Source organism: Pan paniscus, chromosome 4, assembly GCF_029289425.2.
Source record: "Pan paniscus chromosome 4, NHGRI_mPanPan1-v2.0_pri, whole genome shotgun sequence".
NCBI lineage: Eukaryota > Metazoa > Chordata > Mammalia > Primates > Hominidae > Pan > Pan paniscus.
In genome coordinates this window covers 175,213,593-175,235,505 of record NC_073253.2, presented here as the reverse complement: position 1 = coordinate 175,235,505, position 21,913 = coordinate 175,213,593, and the positions used below count along the sequence as shown (strand labels likewise).

At 51.0% G+C, this 21,913-nt stretch overlaps 1 protein-coding gene across 4 annotated transcripts in view; it reads left to right on the top strand.

Moving 5' to 3' along the window:
• Nucleotides 1-3,344: 3,344 nt before the first annotated feature.
• The window catches only part of RASGEF1C (RasGEF domain family member 1C), a 183,203-nt gene continuing 164,634 nt past the window's right edge, over nt 3,345-21,913 (top strand). The window contains exons 1-2 of one of the 4 annotated variants that reach the window (XM_055112918.2): nt 3,447-3,524; nt 17,254-17,399. The gene's annotated coding sequence lies outside the window, so the exon portion shown is untranslated. Of the gene's footprint in view, nt 3,525-17,253; nt 17,400-21,913 lie in introns of all 4 variants that reach the window. The other 3 variants (XR_010112159.1, XM_055112916.3, XM_055112919.2) reach the window with 3 other exon arrangements.

Sequence of the window (21,913 nt, the reverse complement as noted above, 5' to 3'; positions counted from 1 at the left end):
CTGGGGACAGCACCACCCCCTCCTGCTGGGGGTGCTGCTGGCAGAGCTGCAGCCACACCTGCCCGTGTCGACACCCAGAGGACAGGATCCAGCTCCTTGCCCACCTGGACACCCTGCCTGGCCCTGTTCCCTTCCACCTTGGCTCCAGCCTCTTTTTTGCAAAAACAATGCAAAGTCCATGCCAGCCACAGGGCCTCGCCCTTGCTATTCTCTCTGCCCAGGGTGCTTTTCCCAGACCCTGTGTGGCCAGTTCCTCGTCTGATGTGCCTGGAGAGGCCCTTCCTGGGCCCTCCCTTCTAAAGCAGCCCCGCCGCACTCAACCACCTCCCCAGTATGGCTTCCTTCATGGCGCTCGGCGCTCTCCGAAATGATTGTTTTTACTCTTTTGTTTGTATGGTTAGTTTTCAGCCTCCCTTCTCTAAACCGTGAGTTCCAGGGGGCAGGAACTCCGTGTCGGGCTCTCTGCTATATTCCCAGCACCCAGCATGGTGCCCGGCACACATAGGCCCTAGGTAAGTGTCCACCCAATAGATGTCTCAGGGCAGTGGTGGGGTGAGGGGAGACTGAGTTGACGGCCCTAGGGATGGCTCACCCTCTGTCCCAATGCCCTCACTCAGGGATTAGCCCCGGGGCACGTTCTGGAGTGAGAAGTTGGGTGGGCAGGGTAGGGGCTGGGCAGGAGAGGTTCCTTGCTAGAGGGCACTCCTGGGTGGGCTATGAGGGGCCAGGGGCAGATACCTCCCAGGGCCCAGTGGTGGCACCTGCAGCCAGGGTCCCACAAAGCTGGGGGCTCAGGGCAGAACTCCACGCTGGCCGCGAGGCTCAAAAACCTTCCTGGTGTTGCATGAGCCGCGACTGCAGCTTCTTCCTCAGCACAGGCCCAACTCTCGGCAGCGATGGGTCTGGCAGGGAGAGGACGCAGGAGACCTCAGGGGACACGGTCTTCTCCTTTGTCCCAGAGCATAGCTCTGCCACCCTCACCCCTGTGGGACACGGAGCTGTGGCCATGAACCAGTCCACACCCATGTTCCAGTTGCCCTGGCCTCATCCAAGCATCCCCTACCCTGCTCCCAGCAGGGCAATCATGCTTCAGTGGCCCCAGCCACTTGCTGGAGAAAGTTCTTTATCAGGGGACAGCAGCCTTTGCTCACAGAGCAAGGGTGAGCTGGGGAAAGACTGGCCTCACCGCCCTGACCTGCACTCGGTCAGGAGGGCTGCTCAGTGCTGCCCAGACCCCAGAACAACACAGCTGAGTGGGTCAGCTCTTCTGAGGTGCCTCTTGCGGCCTCTCCTCCTAGACTCCTGGCTTCCTCCAGGCGACACCCTGGGACTGGACCTGAGGCTTAGGGGCATAGGGTGATAATCGGAGAAGATGCAGGGAGTGGCCCAGTGCCTGCACCCTGAGGCGCATCTGTCTATCTGCTGGGAGCACACCGCTCACCCCTGACCAAGTGCCTGCCTCTGTTCCTCCTCCCTTTCCCCACACCTGACCCTTGGTCTCAGACGTCACCCTCCCTAAGGCCAGCCTCTGGCCCTGGCCCTGGCCCCAGCCCTGCTGTCTCCCTGCCTAGCTACCTGGCCCACGTTCATTCTAATACATCTGTATGCCCTAGGCAGATGCCCGCTCTCTCCAGGACTCAGTTTCCCTAACTGTTCAAGAAATGGGCTGGACTGTTGTTTTTAACCTGTCCATTCTTCCAGGAACAGCCTTCACGGAAGCTTGGAACAGCACCTTGCTCCATCCTCAAAGCTGACACAGGACTAACTCTGCCTCAGCTCTAGCAAGATGACACCCAGGCCTGCTATTCCTGCTCCCTAGGTCTTTGGAAATGGCCTGAGCTCAGCTCCTCGGAGCCTGTGTGTGGCAGCCGCAGGCTGTCCTTGTAACTATCAGGCAGCTGTGCCCTCTCTGAGGTGTCAACCCAGGGCCATTCTGCCACAGAAAGACTGGGAGATAGGGGAGGCCAGTTTCTATGCACATAGGTTAAGTACCTGGATCTAGCCATTCCTCTAAGCAGTAAACCTTGGCTTTTTATGATCCACAAACTAGCTTTTTGCTCAAGCTGGTTGGGTTGAGTTTTGGGCCACATCTCATCAGGCAGGTCCTGACTAAAGCAGAGTGAAGTGAAGCCAGCTGGAACTTCCGCGTCGGGTGGGGACTTGGAGAACTTTTCTGGCTAGCTAGAGGATTGTAAATGCACCAATCAGCACTCTGTAAAAACGCACCAATCAGCACTCTGTGAAATGGACCAATCAGCAGGACATGGGTGGGGACAAATAAGGGAATAAAAGCTGCCCGCCCACCTCTCGCCAGCCAGCAACAGCGGCGGCCGGCTGTGCTCGCTTTCCCTGCGGTGGAAGGTTTGTTCTCTTGCTCTTCACAAGACATTTTGCTGCTACTCACTCTTTGGGTCTGCACCACCTTTTTCTTTTTCTTTTTTTTTTTTTTTTTTGAGATGGAGTCTTGCTCTGTCGCCCAGGCTACAGTGCAGTGGTGCAATCTCTGCTCACTGCAAGCTCCACCTCCCCGGGTTCACGCCCTTCTGCTGCCTCAGCCTCCCGAATAGCTGGGACCACAGGCACCCACCACCAAACCTGGCTAATATTTTTGTATTTTTAGTACAGACAGGGTTTCACCGTGGCACCACCTTTAAGAGCTGTAACACTCACTGCCAAGGTCCCCGGCTCATTCTTGAAGTCAGCCAGACCAGGAACCCAGCGGAAGGGACAAACTCTGGACACAAGAGGACAGGTGTCCTGACCTCTATGCTGGGACCAACCAGGGAACTTTTCACTGAAGACCCAGTTCAAGGAGGCCACTGGATCCTGTTAGAGCCCCTCTCCCTTTCTAAAAGTGAAATCATGCATCGCCATCCTCCCAGCACCCCGGTGTCTTCAAAGTGGTGTCCACCCTCCCTGGGGGCCACGGGAGAGCGCCGAGAAGGTTGGGGAGGGGGGGTGTCCACCCAGGGATGTCCCACTGGGGGACACAGACAATCTAGGTGGCCAGTCCAGAGAACCGGGCCGGGCCCAGTCTTGAGGAGAGAGGGTGAACTGGGTTTTGGGGCGCCAGAGGCCCACCAGGTGAGGTGTAGGCTGGGGCAGCTCGGGCGCAGAGTCCGCCAGGGTCCGCGCTCGGGAGGGCAGCGTCTGACGGCCCGAGCGGGTGGTCCTGGCGCGGGGGGCCAGCCGCCGCGGAGGCCTGAACGCAGGGCGGGACGCTTGGCTCCGCGGCCTGGGCGCGGAGGGCCCTGGTGTGCAGCGCCGCCCGCCGGGCTCCCGCAGCTCCACCCCGCGCCCCGCCCGCTCCGCGCTCCCGGAGTGCCACGAGGGGGCGCAGCGCCGCGTTGCTCTGGGGCCGCCGCCAGGCGCTCGTGCGGGCTGCGCTGGGAGCCGGGCGGTCGGGCGGCGGCGGCGGCGGCGGCGGGCGGCGCCCCGGGTCCGCGGCGCCCCGGTCCGCGGCGCCGAGGCTCGCACCGGGAGCTGCCCATGGGCCGGGCGGAGTTCCGGCGCGCCGGGAGCCGGTGAGTGGTGCGCGGCCGGGGGACACCTGGCGGTGCGGGCAAGGGCGCGGGCTCGCGGGGGCTGGGGCGGGCTGCCGGCGGGCGTGGGGCGCGGGCGAGGTCGCGGCGTGGGTGCGGGGCAGCGAGCCCGGCGGGGACGGCCGGTGTCCGGGCCGTTGGCGGACACGCGCGGGCCTGACCCAGAGCACAGGTTCGCGCGTGGTGACAGTGCGCGTGGCCGGCCGGCGGGGCCGGGGGCCGCGGCGCACGTGAGTGTGCGGTCTGCGCGGCGGGGTCGGCGGGAGGCGGGAGGCTGCGCGCGGCGCGGGAGCGTGCGCCGGGGTCAGCAGGGGCGGGGTCCGCGCGGCCGCCGGGACTGGAGGCGCAGGGGTAGCGGGTAGGGTACCCTAAGGGCACATCCCCGGCCACCTGGCGGGAGACCCAGCTCTGCCGCGCGCCCACAGCCCTTGCTGGGCGCGAGGAGCAAGCTTCTTTCAGCCACTAGAGTGGCAGGAAAAGCCAGCCTGGACCAAAGGCTCCACCCGCACCGGACCTCAGTTTCCCCGTCTATGAAATGGGGACGGGAAGGCAGACCTGCCAGTGCAGGTGCAGAAGGGAAAGGACCTTGCGCCTGGGGGAAGAGGGTGCTGTCACCCTTGAGGATAGGATCGGATTTGAGGAAAGGACCAGCGCCACTACTATCAGAGGGCCTGCGAGAACAGTGGGGTCTGCTGGGAGTCCTCGGTGTGTCCCTCACGCAGTGACAGCGGACGGCATCAAGGGACCACCTGGTCCACTCATTGTATTTAGATTGGGAAAGCGATGCTTGGGGGGACTTGGGGAAGGGTGCTGCAGACGCCGCCCCATGCTCAGCGTGGGCGTGGGAAACTGGGAAAGACAGAGCTGGGAAGTTGGGGTGCTGGTGGAGCTCTTCCGGGCCACTATCTCCTGCCTCCTGGGGCTGTGGGGGAGACAGAAGTTCTACTGAGCCCCGGGAGCCTGAGAAGAGTCTTGGGAAGCTCTGCCTGCCAGGCAGGTGGAGTAACTGAGGTTTAGAGAGGGGCGGGACCATGGAGTGGCAACGCTGGGGTCCCACCTCTGGTAAGACTGGCTCCAACAGCCATAGTGCAGCCACTGTGCAGGCGACCGGTGGAGGGGGACTAGGGTTGTCCACTCACTGGCCACATTCATTGAGCGCCTACTGTGTGCCGCCTGCTGCCTGCCCCCGTAAGTGCTCACTAGCTGGTGTGGGAGGGGACGCCAAACAAGAAATCAAAGGGAAACGCAAGGACAGGGCCAAGAACGCGTGCTGGGAAGAACATGCAGTAGGGTGACTGGGGCAGAGGGAGACCAGGGCGCGGCGGAGCCCTCCTCTGGTCAGGGAGGCTGTCCTGAGCGGGGAGCCCAGCCTGTGCTGTGATGGACGGGTGGCCTGGGGGAACAGCGCGGGTGAGATCCCTGAGGGCAGGAGGGGGCGGAGCTGGAGCTGAGACGCTGCAGGGTCTGGATGCCCTGGGCAGCCCCCAGGCGGTTTGCAGGTTGGGCGTTGAAAGGCTGCCCCTGCGGCGGGTGGGCGCACTGCCGGGGCAGGAGAGGGAGGGCAGGCGACAGACGGACAGGCGAGAGAGGGACAGGCGAGGGGGAGCCCGCAGGCCACCAGATAGAGGTGGGGCCCTGCCCGGGACCTGGCCCTTTTCAGGCCGGGGTCTGCACCCTCCTGCCATGTCCCCGCCAGTCTCTGAGGTGGTTCCAGCTCTCACTTGTACCTGGACCCAGATCCAGAGTCAGCCATTTCTCCAAGGGGCCTTGGTTCCTTGCGTGGGACCCGGGCTTAGTGTGGGGCGTGCACTCGCCGCCTCTAGGCCTCGTCAGTGGACCAAGCCAAGGCCCCTTTTTTACTAAAAATTAATATTTCCTTTCCCTTTCTCCTGCAGTGAGAACCTTATTCCCCCAAAGAGGAATATATTTCATCATTTACTTAGGTCTACAATGCACCCCGAAATAGTTTCAGAATGACTGCATCCACACCGAAGCCAACCAAAACCTACTAGGTCAGCATCGGGATTTCCACGGGTGTGCAGGCAGAGTGCTGTGTGGTGACGTTATCAATCGGACACACTGTTAGCTTCGTGTGTTTCTACTTGCATTCAATTTGGAGCTTTTTTTCCTTTAGACTTTAGGATGTAATTTTATTTTTTGAATATGTAAAACACATGGTTTAAAGGTCAAAACTATTAAAAAGCTAGCCTTAAAGGTCTCAGTCCCACCCCTGCATCTTCTTCCTTGTTCCCACACCATTGGTAGCCATTTAAAATATTTTCTGGTTTGTCCTTCCTGTGTCTCTTTCTGCAAAACAAGTCATTTAAGCATTATCACAAAAGTTAACCGTACAGCTCCTTGTTTTTCTTCAGTTAGAAGTATGTCCTGAAAGTAACTGCTTACCAGTTCGTGGAGACCTTTCTCATTCTCTTTTACACTCACATAGTATTTCGTTCTGTGGCTGTACTATTATTGTTTATTCAAATTATGTCCTGTGGATGAACAATTTTGTTTTTTTCCAAGTCTTTTTAAATTTAAAATAATGGAGTAATGGATAACCTTGCACCCATATTGTTAATGTTTGCAAAGGTGTATATTTAGAACACACTTCTAGAAGTAGGAGTGAATGTGGATTTATTTTGTTAGCTAGTCCCAAATTCCCTGTCAAGAGGGAGCACCATTTTGCATTCCCACCACCAATGTATCACAGTGTCTTCTGTTTCCCCACAGCCTCGCTGGTTTGAGAGCTGAGAAACAGTATTTCAGTGTATTTTAAATTTATATTTCTATTATTATAAATGAAATTGGACATCTTTTCACATAGATTTGGAATCATAGTTAGACTTTTCTAACTATGAAAAGCCCAATTATAAAGCAATCATCTGTGTTTTCTAATATTTGTTTAGTTGTGTACTTAGTCTCTGCATCCAATTTAATCTTTTTCTAAGTGTCTAGCACTCTGTCCCAAAGCCATTTATTTAAAAGGTCATCTTTCCTCCAGTGATCTGAAATGCACCTTTCTCATACACTAAAAATCCAAGCCCTGGGCCTGTTTCTGGGCTTTCTAGTGTGTCTCACAGGTCTGTCTATTCCATCTGTTCACATACTGGTGAAAGAGAGAGAGAGAGAAAAAATATATTTAAAGGCAAGGAGGGCCTGGCACAGTGGCTCACGCCTGTAATCCCAGCACTTGGGAAGGCTGAGGCAGGCAGATCACTTGAGGTCAGGAGTTTGAAACCAGCCTGGCCAACATGGTGAAACCCTGTCTCTACCAAAATATATAAAAAATTAGCCGGGAATGGTGGCACATGCCTGTAATCCCAGCTACTTGGGAGGCTGAGGCATGAGAATCGCCTGAACCTGGGAGGCAGATTTTGCAGTGAGCTGAGCTGAGATCGTACCCCTGCACTCCAGCCTGGGCAACAGAGTGAGACTCTGTCTCAAAATAATAATAATATTATTATAATAATGGCAAAGAGGACTTTATTCAAGACCATTGCAATAGAGGAGAGAGACTGGGCTCAACTCTCCTTGTTGTGTTCTAACATGTGGTGGGCAAGTTCCTTCCATCGCTTTTTACTGCAAGGATTTCCTGGCTGTCGCAGCATGTTGCTGCTGTTCGGGCGGGGAAGGAGAGCGTATGAAGTTTATATTAGGCTTGTATATTAACTTTAGGATAATTGGCATCTTTATGAAGTTGAGTTATCTTATCCAAAACCGAGAGATGTCCTTCTGTTTGTCAAGACTACTTCTAGGAGTGTTTTGAAGTTTTCCTCATATATGTTTTACATATTTCTTATGAAGTTTATTCATGAGTATTTTTATCTTGTGTGTTGCTACTATAAACGGTTTTTTCTTCAATTACATCTTTGAATTGGCTACTGTTTCGTGTATGTTATTTTATATCTTTCTGTCTTACCTGAATTTTTATTGTTAGTTTTATTGTTAGTCTTTTTTTAATTTTTATTTTATTTATTTTTTTTGGGACGGAGTCTCGCTCTGTCACCCGGGCTGGAATGCAGTAGCGTGATCTCTGCTCACCACAACCTCCACCTTCCAGGTTCAAGTGATTCTCATGCCTTAACTTCCCAAGTAGCTAAGATTACAGGTGCCTGCCACCACGTCAGGCTAATTTTTGTATTTTTAGTAGAGACAGGGTTTTGCCATCTTGTCCAGGCTGGTCTCGAACTCCTGACTTCAGATGATCTGCCATCTCAGCCTCCCAAAGTGCTGGGATTACAGGCATGAGCCACCATGGCGGGCCTGTTGTTAGTCATATCTTTGATTCTGTTAGTCATTCTGTCATCTACAAATTCAAATAGCTTCACTGCTTCTCTACTGATTTGTATGCTTTCTTTTATCTAATTAAATTGGCTGAATACCTCCAATTCAGTATTAAATATTGGATGTGGTGGGCCTCCTTACCTTGTTCCTGACCTTAGTAAAAAGGCCTCTAATACTTCCCCTATTAAGAAAGATGCTGACTTTAGGATGGGAAGAGATAGATAGATGAGATAGATAGATAGATAGATAGAGGAATATCCATTGACTCCTATTTTATTGGCAGTTTTAAAAATCAGGATTGGTGTTGACCTTTGTTAGAGCCATGTATGGAGATAATGATCTGATATTTCTCCTGATTACTAGTAACATAATGATCACGTGATGGATTTCCCAATATCAGGTCTGGGACTAGGCTGAGGTAAACAGACACAAAACGTATGAATATTAACACTAGGCCATCTTTGCATTTCTGAAATAAGTCCCACTTGGACATGATGTAGAAAATAGTTTGGCAGTTTCTTTAAAATTTAAACATAAAAATACCATATGACCCAACAGTCCCACTCCCAGGAATCTAAGGGAAATGAAAACAATGAAATGTCCACACAAAGACTTACACACAAATGCTCATAACAGCATTGCTTATAATGGCCAGAAAAGTAGAGACAACGCAGTTGTTCATCATCTGGTGAATAAACAAACAAGTTATATGTCCATAAAATTGAATATAGTTTAGCAATTACAGTTGGCCCTTGAACAATGAGAAGGTAAGGGGTGCTGACCCCCACACAGTCAAAAAGCTACATATAACTTTTGTCTTCCCCCAAATTTCACTTTGTTGTTGTTGTTGTTGTTGTTTGTTTGTTTGTTTTTTGAGACAGAGTCTCACTCTGTCGCCCAGGCTAGAGTGCAGTGGCATGATCTCGGCTCACTCCAACCTCTGCGTCCCAGGTTCAAGCGACTCTCCTGCCTCAGCCTCCCAAGTGGCTGGGATTACAGGCATGCACCACCATGCCCGGTTAAGTTATATTTTTGGTAGAGATGGGGTTTCACCATGTTGGCCAGGCTGATCTCGAACTCCTGGCCTCAAGTGATCCTCCCACCTTGGCTTCCCAAAGTGCTGGGATTACAGGCGTGAGCCACCGCGCCCAGCCTGTATAGTATGTTTCAATATCATTGTATTAGTTATTTATTGCTGTGTACTAAGTTATCATTGACCCAGTGGCTTAAAGCAACACATGGCTTATTAGCTCATCATTTCTGTGGATCAAGAGCCTGGGCATGGCTTAGCTGGGTACTGCTGGTGGCCAGCACTAGGTTCTCATGTAGAGACTCAGCTAGGGAAGGATTTGCTTCTCCACTCATGTGGTTGTTGGCAGTATTTAGTTCTTTGTAGTTATATTTAGAGCTTAAAATTTTGGCTGGATGTTGGCTGGAGGCCAACCTCAACTTCTAAGGGTCACCCCCAGTTCCTCGGGACTACCCACAGGTCTTTGTCACATGGGCTTCCCCAGCATGACTGCTTACTCTATCAAGCCAGCAAAGAGTCCCTAGAGAGTCATAACATAACAAAACATAACATAGTATAACGTGACATACATGATATAACAACGTAACATAATCCCAGTAGTGATATCCTATCATCTTTGCCATAGTCTATTGGTCAGAGGAAAGTCAAAAGCCCCACCCAGTCCCAAATGTATGAACACCAAGAGGTAGAGCTCATGCCGGTGAGCACCATAGAAACTGCCTGCCACTATGGTGTTGGATTCTGATTACTAATATTTATTTTTGCCAAAGTTTTCCCAGTCACCCTTTGACTGGACAAAGCTTAGCTTCTGTTGGTTCCTTAAGAAAGACTTGTGAGTACTGGCCGGACGCGGTGGCTCACACCTGTCATCCCAGCACTTTGGGAGGCCGAGGCGGGTGGATCACGAGGTCAGGAGATCGAGACCATCCTGGCTAACACGGTGAAACCCCGTCTCTACTAAAAATACAAAAAATTAGCCTGGCGTGGTGGCGGGGGGCGCCTGTAGTCCCAGCTACTCGGGAGGCTGAGGCAGGAGAATGGCGGGAACCCGGGAGGCGGAGCTTGCACTGAGCCGAGATTGTGCCACTGCCCTCCAGCCTGGGCGACAGCGAGACTCCGTCTCAAAAAAAAAAAAAAAAGAAAGACTTGTGAGTACTGTTATTTCCTGCTTGCTTGCTTTCTATACTCTTGCTACTTGAAGGATAGATTGGCAGGTTATAAAATCCTTGCCTCTTACTTTCTGTCCCTAAATTTTTAAAAATGTTGTTATGGGTTGTATTGCTTGTACATTGTTGACAAGATGTCTGATATAAACATGCCTTTCTTTCCTTTGTAAGTGACTTGATTGTTTTTCTGGAGCTCCAAAGAATTTTTTTTCTTTATTTTAAAAGTTTAATCATTTTACTAGGCATTCTCTTAGAAATGATCTTAGGTACGTGGGGGACTCTTTGAATATGCATATTTAAGTCTTCTTTTATTTCTAAAACATTTTCTTAGATTATAGTGTTAAATATTAATTATGTACCATTATTTTACCTTTTTTCTTCAGAGATGCCAATAATATGTTTGTGTTAGATCTGTTTTTCATCTGTAATCTAGATTGCTTTCTCTATGAATTTTATTTTTGTTTTATGGTTGTTTTCATTAATTTCCTTAATGAACACTATTAAGCTTTTAGTCAAATCTGTTCTCCCTAAGAGATTTTCTAATTCAGTCTTCATTTCTGAGATGATGGTCTTTTCCTCATTTTTTTTCATGAGTTCAGGCAACTCTAATTTCACATTTACCTTTTTTGGGGTCCATTTCTGTTGAGTTTTTGAATGTATAATGTAGGGATTTTCTTCATGTGTCTGAATTTTTAGTGTGTCTTCATCTGTTCATCTGTATCAGAAACTGGGTTAGTTTACAAACAACAGAACGATTTCTCACAGTTCTGGAGGCTGGAGGTACAAGATGAAGGTATTTGGTGAGGGCCGCATCCTGGTTTGCAGATGGCTCCTCTCCTCACGCCCTCACATGGAGGAAGGGACAAGGGAGCTCCCTGGATCCTCTTTTCTAAGGGCACTAATCTCATTGATGAGGGCTCTGCCCTCGAGACCTAATCACGTCACAAAGGCCCCCCCCCAAAATGCCATCACACTGGGGACTACGTTTCCATTATAAATTTTGGGGGACGTAAACTTCCAGACCATAGCATTAGGTAATTCAAGTTGAGGTGTTGCCTGTCGTTTTTCCCTTTGTAAATTGGGGGTTTGTGGGAAGGATTAGTGTCGGTTTATACTGGCTTTGTGTGGATATTATCTGTTAACTTAGAAATGTCTTAATTTGCCTGGACTGGTGGTAACAGATGGCTGCAGCCAGGAGCTGGGGGCTTGGGAACCGTAGTAGGTTTCTTAGTGTAATAAGAGCGCCCTCTCCTGTTGTTGTAGTGAAGTGCACCATTTTCCTTGTGCTTTGGGAGGCGGGAGTGGACTTGTGTTTTCTGAGTTTACAATATTCACTTTTGCTTCTGTAGGTCCTTGAATGTCCAGGCTTGCTACTTCCTGTCTGTTACTAGCAAGCCTCCGAAGGCTGCCTCTACTTCCAGGCCACATGCCTGGCCCCTAGAAGCAGGGCCTTCCTGAGACAGCCACCTCCGGGCTCGAATGCTGTCTCCTTTCAGTTCCCCAGCCGCCAGTGCTCCGACACCCACCCCCAGGCGTGCTCTGTTTCCCCATGTAGGGTGGGACTTTCTTCTTCTTGTTTTTATTTAGAGACAAGGTCTCGCTCTGTCACCCAGGCTGTAGTGCACTGGTGCGATCACAGCTCACTGCAGCCTCCAACTCCTGGGCTCAAGTGATCCTCCCACCTCAGCCTCCCGAGTAGCTGAGACCACAAGCACCTGCCACCACACTTGGCTAAAGGACTTTCTTTTTTTCATAGTTCTTGGTCCCAGCTCCCCTCTCCTCATTCCCACAGAGCCTCTCCCTGAGCCCTCACCCCACCAATGCCAGCGTGGGCCCTGGAGCCGGTTCTGAAGGTTGGCTTTCCTCGCCCACACCAGTTAGAGGAGCGCGCGCCCTGTCTCCTACTCATGCTGGAGGCATGGGCATGGATGGTTTTATTCGCTCTCCTGCTTGGTCCATATTGGCTTTTACCAAGGAGAGGACTGGATTTAGGTGGCCACCATTATCTCTGGGGACCTAGAGATGTCTGCAGCCTTTTTACTTGAAAAGCTCCATAAAGAATGGTGTACTTGGCCGGGCGCGGTGGCTCACGCCTGTAATCCCAGCACTTTGGGGGGCCGAGGTGGGCGGATCACGAGGTCAGGAGATCGAGACCATCCTGGCTAACATGGTGAAACCCCGTTTCTACTAAAAATACAAAAAAAAAAATTAGCCGGGCGTGGTGGCGGGCGCCTGTAGTCCCAGCTACTCGGGAGGCTGAGACAGGAGAATGGCGTGAACCTGGGAGGCGGAGCTTGCAGTGAGCCTAGATCGCGCCACTGCACTCCAGCCTGGGTGACAGAGCAAGACTCTATCTCAAAAAAAAAAAAAAAAAAAAAAAAAAAAGAATGATGTACTCTTCATCTATTAAATAAATCCATCAATTTTTTTTTTTTCCAGCTCTGTAGCCCAGGCTGGAATGCAGTGGCACAATCTCAGCTCACTGCAACCTCCGCCTCCCAGGTCCCGGTTCAAGCAATTCTCCTGCCTTAGCCTCCTGAGTAGCTGGACTTACAGGCACATGCCACCATGCCCAGATAATTTTTGTATTTTTAGTAGAGACAGGGTTTCACCATGTTGGGCAGGCTGGTCTTGAACTCCTTGCCTTGTGATCCACCCGCCTCAACCTCCCAAAGTGCTGAGATTACAGGCGTGAGCCACCATGTCCGACCCAATTTTTAACACTTTGGAACATTTGCTCATTATTTTTACTAAGCCATTTAAGAGTAAGCTACAGGAATCAAGACATCAGCATCACCTTAGAACACGGAAATTCTTCTAGGAAACCACAATTTGAATGCACGTTCAAGAAATTTAATATGAGCCAGGTGAGGTCACTGATACCTGTAGTCCCAGCGCTTTGGGAGGCTGTGGTGGGAGAATCGCTTGAGGTCAGGGGTTCAAGGCTACAGAACAAGATCCCATCCGGGAAAGAAGGAAGGAAGGAGGGAGGGGGGGAGGGGAGGGGAGAGGAGGGGAGGGGAAGGGAAGGGAGGGAGAGAGGGAGGGAAGGCAGAGGTCACCTTGGTTGATGAATTTGGAATAAGCTGACACCACTGTTACCAGTTCAGGGCCTTCCGGTCCCGCACCGGCATCCTAACTGGTGCATTTCTGCTTTACGTGCAGTGGATGTCGCTAAGCGTGGGATGCGGTGCAGACCCTTGGAATCAGCTCATTAGTGCCCCTGCAGAGGAAATATCTCCCCGGGTCATTTGGTCAGGAAGTTGTTTAGTTGTTTGTTTAGTTGTTAGTTGTTTAGTGTCCTTTCTGGCCTTATTTTAATATCCAGGATCCGGTCAGTGATGAAGGCTTGGATGTTTGCGGTGTCTTTTGGATCCCTTTAATCTACAGCGGGACTTCCACATGCTTTTTGTCGTTCCTGTAGAAAGCTTGTGTCCATTTTCTCCCACAACCCAGATTTGTCGGACTCTTTCCTAAAAACTCAATGCAGGCTAAGCATTTTGAGTCAGAATTGTTTTAAAATTGCAGAATGTGATGCTTCTCTAGGAGAAAGGCACCCCCTGCCACCTCTCCTGTCCTCTGCACTCCTGGGGGCTGCATGTCTGCCAGCAGGGGGTGGCAGGTGGGGGTTGGGGAGGAGAGGTGTGGTCCTTTTGGCTGAGACCACTAGGGGCCTGGGTAGGCTTTGCCAGGATGTGCTGTGGTACTGGTGGGCTCCTGCCTCAGTTTCCCTTCTACCCTCTGAGAGTCCTTCCTGGGGGCTTTCTCCTACTTCCTCACTCCTCCAGCCTCAAGGCCTGGACCTGTGGGCCCAGCTCTGCCTCCCTGGGTTCCTACTCTTGGCAAAGGTCCTTGCCAGGCTCATTTCATGCAGGACCCCGTAAAGGATCCCAGAAGCAGCAGAAGGTGCCCAGGTCATGGAGGCCTAGGTTTGAACCCATCTGCTACGGTCTGAGCGTGTCCCCCCACAAATTTATATGTTGAAACATAATTGTTGACTGGTATATATTGAAACGTAATTGCCAGTGTGATCGTATTGAGAGGTGGAGCCTTTCATGGGTAGTACCCTAAAAAACGGGATTCGTTCCCCTATAAAAGAAAGAGGTATGAGGGAGCTGTTGTCCTTCCCCCATGTGAAGGTGCAGCAAGGAGGCACCCTCTGTGGAGCAGAGAGCAACTTGATCTTGGACTTCTCTGCCTCTAGAACTGTGAGGCATACATTTCTACTACTTATAAATTACCCAGCCTCAGGCATTTTGTTATAGCAGCAGAAACAGACTAAGACACACTCCTTCCTCTCTGGGAGACTCTCACAGTCCTAAGATTGCTCTGGGCCTCAGACACCAGATGGGGCTCTCAACGCCAGAGCTGGCCAAGGCAGGCGTCCAGTATGCCTTCACTTTCTTCCCTTCTTGGGCACCCGACATGTGTCTCTCACTTTCAGAAATGATAGCAGGGGTCCTGGTCCTCTTCTGGGTGGCGCTGTCTGGGGCTGGGGCCTGCAGAAGGGTGCGCTTTTGTCCTGCCTGTTTCCAGTTTCCTTAGGGCCTTACTGCCCAGAGTCCTGCCACCAATGGTGCCCCAAACTGCCACGCCCCATGAGCCTGTCCAGGAAGCGTCCTACAGACTCATCTATGAAAGGCTCCTGAATGTGAGGGGTCACCTTGGTTTATGAATTTGGAATACGCTAACTCATGAAAGGCTCCTGAATGTGAGGGGTCACCTTGGTTTATGAACTTGGAATACGCTAACTCATGAAAGGCTCATGAATGTGAGGGGTCACCTTGGTTTATGAATTTGGAATACGCTAACTCAGGCACCGCTGTTGCCAGTTCAATGCCTTCCGGTCCTACACCAGCATCCTAATTGGGGAATTTCTGCTTTACGTGCAGTGGATGTCGCTAAGCGTGGGACGCAGTGCAGACTCTTGGAATCAGCTCATTAGTGCCCCTGCAGAGGAAATATCTACCTGGGTCATTTGGTCAGGAAGTTGTTTAGTTGTTTGTTTTAAAATCCAGACAGTGTTCAAAAGTGCCAATCTGGCTAAATAATACATAGTAAAATGACCACTGCTCTCTGTGACGGTTTAAGCACCTGCACAGTGCCATTGGCTGAGTACCTGTGGCCTCAGGTAATTCCCACAGCAGCTGCCATCAATTTACAGATGGGGAAACTGAGGCTCAGGGACACAAGGGGACATCCCAGGGCCATGCAGCTAGTGTGGGTCTTGAGCTCAGCCTGCTGTCTGGGGTTTGTGCGGGTGACAGTCTGGGCTATTTTTGAGCGTGGACTGCTCTCACTCTCTGTCTTTGTGGGCCTCTCTCTGCTCACAGCCTCCCATCTGTCCATCACGTGGACCACCCAACAAACACGTGCTGAGCAGCCGTGGGTTTCAGGCCTGAGCTAGGCTCAGCCAGGAGTGCCTCTCTGTTAACCCCCAGGCCTTCTCTGTCCAGCCTGGGTCCACTGTCAGAGGCCACCGCTGCCCTGAGCAGCACCCTGGATCCAGCCATTGCTTCCCTCTGCCGTCCCAGGGTTCGGGCTCCCCTCTGTCCCAGCCATTGTTGAGTGATTCACAGGTGTGTGGCTGAGGGAGGCAAGGCAGAGAGCTCCCGTGTGCCTGATGCACCCCTGCTTCCTGACGCCAAATCTCAGTCCCCAGATGGGACTCTCCAGGAAGGGGATCGTGCTGCAGAGGGACCAAGGAGGCTCATCAGAGGCAGGCTGGCCACAGGCGCCTGTCAGTGAGAGCAGCCCTGCCCTGTGGTGAGGTCTGAGGGGAGCGTCACCGACGCCAGCCTCGGGCAGCACACCCAGCTCCACATTCTGGGGTGAAGTCAGGTCTTGGGAACCCTCAGGCTCTTTGGATATTGTTACCCTGGTGTTACTCAGAAATGCTGCAGCTAGGTGTTGCTTTGAAATACAGAATTTTTATTGAGTGCTTCCTATCAAGCAGGGTGTGCCAAGTTCTCCTTAAACTTTATCTTGTGAGAATGGAGATTGATAAACAGAGAAATACCTGTTTCAAAAGATGAATAAGGTTGATTGCCCGCCAGCATGACCAAGCAAGACAAAAAAAGAGAAAGCACAAATGATCAACATCAGGAGGGAGAAAGGGCCATCGCTGCAGGTTCTCCCCAGGTGGCGAGGATAGCAGATAGCAAGGGATTTTTATGAAGAACCTCGTACCAATACATTTGATATACTTCAGAGAAAAATGAACAAACACCCCAAAAGACATAACTTACCAAGACTGACATAAGAAGAAATACAAAACCTGAACAATACTATTTCTTTTTTTTTTCTTTTTTTCTTTTTTTTTCTTTTTTGAGACAGAGTCTCACTGTTGCCCAGGCTGGAGTGCAATGGTGTGATCTTGGCTCACTGCAACCTCCTCCTGCTGGGTTCAAGCAATTCTCCTGCCTCAGCCTCCTGAGTAGCTGGTATTACAGTCTTCCGCCACGACACCTGGCTAATTTTTTATATTTTTGGTAGAGATGGGGTTTCACCATGTTGGCCAGGCTGGTCTTGAACTCCTGACCTCAAGTGATCCACCTGCCTTGGCCTCCCAAAGTGCCGGGATTACAGGTGTGAGCCACTGAGCCCGGCCCTGAACAATACTATTTCTGTTAAATAAGTTGAATTTATCATTAATAGGCTTCCCAAACAGAACATACCAGGCCCAGGAAGTATCCCTAGTGAGTTCTATTGAATAGTCAAGGAAGAAATGTTTTTAAATGAATTTTTAAAAGCTCTACATGACAAAAAAATGGTAAGTATGCAAAGTGATAGGTCCATTATCTTGACTTAGCCATTGAACAGCGTCTGCTTACATCAAAACATCACATTGTACACCATAAATACAATTTTTATTTGTCAATCCTACCTTAATAATAAATAAATAAGTGTTTTTAATAATATTCCAGATAGTGGGGACCTGGACGGGGAGGATCTGTGGGCAGGGAGGATGCACGGGTGATTGTGACATGCCACTGCCTCACCGGACGGCGGGCCTGCAGGTGTCTGTTTGTTGTGCTTTTCTTTTTTTTTTTCTTTTTCTTGAGACGGAGTTTCACTCTGTCGCCCAGGCTGGAGTGCAATAGTGGCGCGATCTCGGCTCACTGCAAGCTCCGCCTCCCGGATTCACGCCCTTCTCCTGCCTCAGCCTCCCGAGTAGCTGGGACTACAGGCGCCCGCCACCACACCTGGCTAATTTTTTTTGTATTTTTAGTAGAGACGGGGTTTCACCATGTTCGCCAGGCTGGTCTTGATCTCCTGACCTCGTGATGCACCCGCCTTGGCCTCCCAAAGTGCTGGGATTACAGGCGTGAGCCACCGTGCCCAGCCCTTGTGCTTTTTGACACGTGCACGCTACAGGTAAGCTTTTCATGTAGCAAATGTTACATTGCACAGTCATTTTCACAGTCATGTTGTAAGGAGTTCCCGTGTCGTCGTCTCATACACCTCCTGTTGGTCCGTACTCTGCAGATGCCCTTCTCAGTTTGGAGACCACTAAGTTAGTCAGGCCCCTGGGCCTCAGGGCACCTCCCTGCAGGGTCCCTCAAGGTGTCCCTGAGCTCATGTCTGTGTGAGGGCTGCAGTGGGAGTCAGCTCCAGGGACGCTGGCGGGAGGGCACGATGCCCCGGCTGCTCTCCAAGGTCAAACAGGAGTCAGGCCACGTGTGTGTTTGGAGAAGGAGAGGAGGGAGCAGCCAAGGTCAAGGCCCCCAGCTTGAGAGACCCTGCAACTCCAGGCCGTTCTCTGCAGCAGGCACTGGGCCCCGCCCTGGTCGCCATCCTGCAGGCAGAGGGGAAGCATGGCCTCGGTACAGGAGGGCGCTGGGCCTTCCTCACCAGCCATTTCCCGATTTTCCTGTCAACCTTCAGCAGACCTGAAGCACAAGAAAGGCAGGTGGAGAAGCCAGGAGAAGCCGCAGCTCTGAGCTGCAGCAGGTCACTCAGCACGCTCCACCGCCCCGGCCACCGCCACTGCACGTGGGCTGGGGGGAGAGGGCTGGCTCGGAATCCTCGGAGAAGGTCGGTCAGGCTCCGGAGCCCTGTAGGGAGATGGATCTCCTGTGACGTACTCCCGTAAAATGGCCTAACTTTCCAGGACTGGAGTGGCTGACGGTAGCGCCCATCAGTCACCTGGGAAGTGGCAGTGTCCTGACCACAGTGGGGCTTTTCTCCAGCTTAAGCACTTCCGACCAGCGGGCTGTGCTGACAAGCCCCTTGAGAATAAAAAATGGTACACTCAGTGGTTTTTGTGAACGTGCGCAAGGCGGATTGTGAAAGGGATTTGAAAAGGGTGAGGCGAGAGTGTGACAGCTGCTCCCGGGACTTGAGCATAGACCCCGTGGCCTCTGCAGTTTGCGCAGATGCTTCCGCATGGGTGCGGCCAAATCGTATTAGCACTTTGGATGATGAAAAGGACCTTAAGTGTCTGCATGTCACCGTTCTTGAAATGTTTGCCGGGGAAAGCGCACTTCTATTTTGCAAACAGCGAGTATAAGAAAGAGGAACAAATTAGGTTATTGCGCTCTAACCAATTTCAGGAGCAGAGCCGTTGACAGATGCGCATTTCATATAATGAACGCGATCCGTGGTGTTGCCACTCACCTTAATGAGGAGAGAGAGGAGCGCCAAGCTCGCGCGTTCGGCTGCCCTGCCCGTCCGGCTCACACAGGGAGGAAGGCCCAGTGGCCCTGCTCTCTGCAAGCAGGGAGGACACCCCAAGGTCACACCGCATCCAGGCCCAGTGGACTTTCAGGGAGAAAGAATCTCTTTTTTTTTTTTTTCCCCAACCTTTTCATACAGAAAACAAACAAACAAACAAACACCATACAGAATAGGAAGAGTGTGAATCACCACACACCCGTCTCCCAGCTCCCAGGGCCGCAATGCCCGGCCGGTCTTCCTTGATCGCCACCCCAACCCTATTAGGTGCTTACAGCAAATCTGAGACACACTGTGGATTCCTCCTGGACTGATGGGGACTTTGTCTGCGTAAACTTCATGCCAGTTGACACATCTCATAAAATTAATAATAATTTCTTGGTATCATCCATCTAATGGCCGGTCTGTAATCTGATGCCCCCATTACTTCAAAAATATCTTTTTACAGTTGGTTTGTTCAAATCTGGAAAGATCCACGTCCCACATGCTGCATTTGATTTTTGTATCTCTTAAGTCTCTTTTATTCTGTAACAGTTCTTTTTGTTTGTTTGGTTGGTTTTTATTTGTTTTTTTGGTCTTCACTCTGTTGGTTTGTGAGGGGATGGAACACTTGTCCTGTTGAGTCCCCCGGTCCTGGCTGGGCTCTTCAATCCTTAGGGTGTCACCTTGCATGTCCCTCCCTGACTTTCCCCCCAGGGGAATCAGATCTGTAGCAGCTCTGTCCTGTCAAAATACCATGAGGGCCCCTGGCCTAATTTGAAATTTTCTAGTAGCCACGTTAAAAAAGGTGAAATTAACATTAAGAAGATATTTTAGGCCGGGCACGGTGGCTCACGCCTGTAATCGCAGCACTTTGGGAGGCCGAGGCAGGCGGATCACGAGGTCAGGAGATCGAGACCATCCTGGCTAACACGGTGAAACCCCGTCTCTACTAAAAATACAAGAAATTAGCCGGGCATGGTGGCGGGCGCCTGTAGTCCCAGCTACTCGGGAGGCTGAGGCAGGAGAATGGTGTGAACCCGGGAGGCGGAGCTTGCAGTGAGCTGAGATCGCGCCACTGCACTCTGGCCTGGGCGAAAGAGCAAGACACCGTCTCAAAAAACAAAACAACAACAACAACAAAAAACTGGCCGGGCACGATGGCTCACGCCTGTAATCCTGGCACTTTGGGAGGCCAAGGTGGGTGGATCACTTGAGATCAGGAGTTCAAGACCAGCCTGGCTGACATGGTGAAACCCCATCTCTACTAAAAATACAAAAAATTAGCTGGGCGTGGTGGTGGGCACCTGTAGTCCCAGCTACTCGGGAGGCTGAGGCAGGAGAATGGCGTGAACCTGGGAGGCGGAGCTTGCAGTGAGCCGAGATCGCGACACTGCACTCCAGCCTGGGCAACAGAGCCAGACTCCATCTCAAAAAAAAAACAAAAAACAAAAAAACACTAAGAAGATATTTTATTTAACCCAGTATATCCAACCTATTATCATTTCTACATAGTCACTATAAGTTACTAATGATTTATTTTACATTCTCTTTTCATGCTGTCTTTGAAATTGACGTGTCATTTGTGCCTACAATTCATCAGTTCCAGTGTTGTTTTCATGAGAAATAATTGATCTGTATATATAGATTTCATGAAAATTACAGTTGAAAAACATTTAAATGTTTTCCAATAACTGTATCAAATACCAGGTTTTATAGGCCTCTTTTTTCAAGCGGCTGCGTGACTGATGTACAGTAAACACAACGTGTGTCAGCCTATGTGAACACTCGTGAGAGCCTCACCCCAGTGAGGACGCTGAGCTCATCCGTCCCTCCGCTTTCACCCGGCATGATTAGTTTAGAACGTATCCGTGCTGTGGGTGTCAGGAGCTTCTTCTTCCTGTCCATTGCTGAGCTGTGTTTCCATTGTATGGGTTCCAACGTGGCCCCAAGATTCCCGCCCTGTTAGGTTGTTAGCCATCTTATATGGCAGAAAGGATATTTTCCCGTGTGATCAAGGTCACTAGTCAGTTAACTTTTAGTTAACCAAAAGGGAGATGTCCCAGGTGGGCCTGACTAAATCAGGCAAACCTTTAAAAGCACAGGGTCCTTCCCAATGTCAGACAGACACGAAGCTAGAGAGAGACTCTGCTCTTGGTCTTGAGGAAGTAAACTGCTGTGTTGTGGAGAAAGTGGGTGGCTTCTCACAGCTGAGGTCCTGAGACTCACGGCCACAAGAAAACGAATGCTGCCAACAACCAGTGAGCGTGGAAGAGGATGCCCAGGCTGGGATGAGAGGGCAGCCCTGACCAACACCGTGATCTCAGCCTGTGAGCCCCTGAGCAGATGTCCAACAAGCATGTTCCAGAATCCTAAGCCTTAGGAACTAGGAGATGGTACATTTATGTTGCTTTACGTCATTACATTGTGCTAACTTGTTACACGGCAGTAAGAAACTAATCCACAGATCCAGTGCATCTGCTGATGGACGTTTGGGTGGTTCACTCTTTGAGACTCTTATAAATAAGCCACTGTGGCCGGGCGCGGTGGCTCATGCCTGTAATCCCAGCACTTTGGGAGGCGGAGGCGGGCGGATCACGAGGTCAGGAGATCGAGACCATCCTGGCTAACACAGTGAAACCCCGTCTCTACTAAATATACAAAAAATTAGCCGGGCGTGGTGGCGGGCACCTGTAGTCCCAGCTACTTGGGAGGCTGAGGCAGGAGAATGGCGTGAACCCAGGAGGCGGAGCTTGCAGTGAGCCGAGATTGCGCCACTGCACTCCAGCCTGGGCGACAGAGTGAGACTCTGTCTCAAAAAAAAAAAAGTAAATAAAGCTACTGTGAACATTTATAAGCAAGTCTTTGTGTGGACATGTGTTCGTTTTTCTTGGATAAATACCTACCAGTGGAATGGCCAGGTTAAATGGTAGGTTCACATTTAATGTTTTAAGAAACTGCCAAATTCTATTCCAATGTGGTTGAACCAGTACATTTTCTCTAGCAGTGTATGGCAATTCCAGTTGCTTTCTATCCATGCGGCATCTGGTATTGTCAGTCTTTAAATTTTAGCCGTTCTAACAGGCATACAGGAGTATCTCATTGTGATTTCGATTTTCACTTCCCAGATGACTAATGATATGAGACATCATTTCTTATGCCTATTTGCCATCTGTAAATCTTCGATGAACTGTCAGTTCAGATATTTTGCACATTTTTAATTGGGTTCATTTTCT